Source organism: Fukomys damarensis, unplaced genomic scaffold, assembly GCF_012274545.1.
Source record: "Fukomys damarensis isolate Sample0158 unplaced genomic scaffold, DMR_v1.0_HiC HiC_scaffold_38, whole genome shotgun sequence".
Classification (NCBI taxonomy): Eukaryota; Metazoa; Chordata; class Mammalia; order Rodentia; family Bathyergidae; genus Fukomys; species Fukomys damarensis.
The window spans coordinates 15,720,921-15,724,701 of record NW_022900950.1 but is presented as its reverse complement, the minus strand read 5'-3'; the positions used below and the strand labels follow the sequence as shown (position 1 = coordinate 15,724,701).

The window sequence follows — 3,781 nt, the reverse complement described above, 5'->3', positions numbered from 1 at the left end:
GGCAGTCAGGAAGTAGAGCAAAAAGAGGGGCTAGGGAGAGAGATACACCCCTCCAGTTCAGCTCCCAGTGACTTGCTTTTAACCAGGTCTCATCTCCTCCCAGAAGTCAGCTACAGCATCCCCCATGTCTAATCCCTCTTCCAAAAGCCTTGCCCTGAGCACATGAAGCTCTTGGTGGGCATCTAGGTATGATATAAACTATTACACACAACTATTCTCATTTGTATATATATTTGTAATGTTTTTGTATGTGTTTTATATGGCTACCATCATAAATACGAAATTTTATGGTTAGATTTTTTTGCATAAAATTAGAACATTGTTCTTGTTTTTGTTGCTACATAGATTTTTAAATGACTGCATCTTACTGTGTTGAGTAACATGATTTTTTTAGTCATTCCTTGGTTATTAGAATGAGTTTTACTGGTAAATGCTGAATATTTCTATAATGACTTTGCTTGTACACTAAAAAATGTATTGAAAACATTTTTCTAGCACTGTGCAAGATATGCTCACTTTTTTCCTTTATCTTTTAATTCAGAATAGCAAAGCTAATATCCTCATTTTATTTATTTATTTGGTACTGGGGATTGAGCTCAGGACCTTGCACTTGTGAGGCAGGCAGCAGTACCACTGAGGGAAATTCCCAGCCCTACTGTCCTCATTTTTAAAAACAAGGCAGATGAAATATTTAACACCAAAGCAGAAAAATCAAATCCAAATTTGACATCAAAACCTTAGGAGAAGCCAACTTTCTAATATATATATACATTTTTTTCTTTTGTACAGGAGATCAAACTCAGGACCTTGTGCTTGTGAGGCAGGCAGCAGCACTACTGAGCTCAATTCCTGGCCCTCTAAGATATACTTTTAAAATTCTTGGACTGGGAATTTAGCTCAGTGGTTCAGTGGCCTGCCTTGCAAATGCAAGGACTGAGTTCAAAATTAAAAAAAAAATTATTTTTCTTAGCTAAATTTTGGAAACAGCCCAAATGTCTATGAACCGATAAATGGATAAAGAAGATGTGCTTGGCTTCCTGCCTGCCCTGCCGTGGACTGCCTCTCCTCTACCATACCTCTCTGCTGTGCTACTCTGTCATAGAGCCAGCCGACTATGGACTTGGACCTCTACAAACTCCCCAAGCACCTTGCAAAGCTTCGAGGCAGATGTTTGGTGGAGCCTCAGGTCCCAATAGCAGGTTTTGATGTCCTTTGTCCTTCATCACATGTTTGGAAGGAGTTTTTTGATGCAGCTGTCCGATGGGGTGATCAAGTCCCAAGCCTGACTGGACTCCTGAGGCCTGGCTGCCCTGGCCACATCTCCGTGAGAAAAACTGACAAATGAAGGGAGATCTCCTTTGTAGCCCAAAGTGGCCTTGAATTCACTTGTAGCCCAGGCTGGCCTTGAACTCATGTGCATCTTCCGGCCTTGGCCTCCCAAGTACTGGATTTACAGGTGCCCTTGTTGAGCTGCTTGAGGCAGAAGGCACAGACGAAGTGCTCGGGGTGGAACTCCTTGGCATGGTGGTGATGCAGCGACCTGTGATGAGCAGCAGTAGCACAGCCAGCCTCAGTGCTCGTGACAGTGCACCTCACAGAACCACTGCTTGTTGTGCTCAAAGAAGCTGCCATTGGCAAAAGGCGTGAAGCACTCTCTGTATACAAAGCACTCAGGATGCCAGAGGATGTTGAGGGCCAAGATGTAGTTTTCTAGAATGGCCCAGAACCACCGCCACACTTGGGTGAGAACATTTCAAAATATTCCTTCCAGCAATAGGCCTTGCTGTCTTTCTCATGGAACCACTTCAGGGCCAAAGAATGCACTGCACTGGGTACAGAAGTGCTCAAGGTGTCAGGTCTGGTCAAGGGCTGTCATCCCATCCAGAATGGGACCATAGCAGTAATAGCAGCTCAGGGAGAAGAGGTTGTGATAGTCCTTTTCACAGTAGGGCTGCCCATCGTATTCAAAGAAGTTCAGGGATCTGATCTCCTCTTAGACGTGGGTGCAGAGAAAGTGCTCAGGGTGCCATGTCTTCCCCATGGCACTCACAACCTGCCCAGCAATGGGTTTCTTGCAGACCCCACAGATGCCTTTGGCCCCTGTGGCCACCCGCAGCTTGTTCATGTTGGACTGCAGGCTCCCCTGCATACTGTCTAGCTAGCTCCCCTGCTTTGGGGGTCCCCCAGGTGGTGAGATGCTTTTGGCCTTCCCCAGGGCCATGAACTAGGAAATCTGACAGCAAGGCTATCATGCCCTTCAGTTCCAGCAGCACAGGGAGAAGCTCATTACAGCAGGTGAAGTTTCAGCTGATTTCTCCTTGTTGGGGAAGCTGTAGAGGTGGTCTTCCTCACCAACTCAGGAGCACGGAGAGCTGACGCTGTCCTGGGGTGTGCAGGTACTGGAAGTTTTGGCCCTGGAACCACACACAGGTGACAGGGATGGAGGTGGCTGGTGGGTGAAGTGGGAATTGCTGGGCTGCCACTGGTCTAAGGGGTCAAGGATGGTGTCCTTGAGGGCCTTTCCGGATGGGCATAGAGGTACGTGTGCGGGGGGGGGGGGATCTCCTGGTAGGTGTGGTTTCCAGTTGGGTAGGAGTAGGGAGCCTCCCGGGACAAGAACACAGGCCATTTGGAGATGTGAGAGGTAGTGGACTCCAAATCTGCCAGCAAGACATCGAGGTCGATCATGGCAGGGCTGTGGTTGCGGGATCCGGCTCAGTGTGGTTTTCGCTGTCCATCCAGGGGTGGCTGCTCTCCACCTGGAAACTTTTGTCACCAGCCTTGGCCCGGAACTACGACAACTTCTGTGCCTACCTATTTGGAAAATGTTTTTCCTTCTCATTTTGTGTTTTTAATGATACAGGCCAACAGCACCTGCAGATATATTCCGGCTTCAAGTCTGTACTCCTCATAGACCCATTTTTAGTTTAAATAAGCTTGTTTCAGTCCTGAAGTTTGACCTTAGTTTGACTCAGAGTATCTGAGCCCTGGTCATGTTTTAAAAATAAATTTTATTTTATTTTATCCCATTTCCCCCTCAAGTACCCTCTCCTCCCTATATCCAAAACCTTTGTTTCCATTTTTTCTTTCTATTTTCACTTTTTTTCTTGAACCTTCCTCTCTCCCTCTCTCCTCCCTTGTTCACCCTCCCATTTGAACACTTTTTTCCTTTAAGAGTATGGTCTCAAGGTCCACCCATTTAGCAATATAAATGTCTGAAGCTCGTCCTTCTTTATGACAGAGTAGTACTCCATTATATTTTTAATAAATCTTCTTTATCCACTTGTCAGTTGATGGACGTCTGGACTGTTTCCAAGACTTAGCTATTACAAAGTGTGCTGCTATAGACATGGCTGTACATATATAGCTGTGGTATGATGGTTTTAATTCTTTTGGGAAGATACCAAGACGGGGAATAGCTGCGTCAAATGGAATCTCTAGTTTTAGTTTGTAGAGGAATATCCACACTGATTTCCACAGTCTACACTCCCTCCAACAGTGGAGAAGTGTTCCTTTTTTCCCCACAGCCCCTTCAGAACTTATTAGTTAATTTCTTTATAGCAGCCATTCTTTCTGAAGTGAGATGGAATCTCAGCATTGCTTTAATTTGCATTTCGTGAATGAACTGGTCAGTTTTTGATATAACAACTCTTAGACAAATATTCCCCCTGAAAACCCACTTTCAGGTCCCTTCCTAACTACTGGGAGCTATTTCTTTATTCTTTTTTTTTTTTCCTCTATTCTCTGTCTGAAAAAGGAAGAAGGAGGAGGAGGAGGAGAG

At 45.3% G+C, this 3,781-nt stretch overlaps 1 pseudogene; it reads right to left on the bottom strand.

Annotated features, from left to right (window-relative positions):
• Nucleotides 1-1,410: 1,410 nt before the first annotated feature.
• Nucleotides 1,411-3,781, bottom strand: part of LOC104853402 — a 13,920-nt pseudogene continuing 11,549 nt past the window's right edge.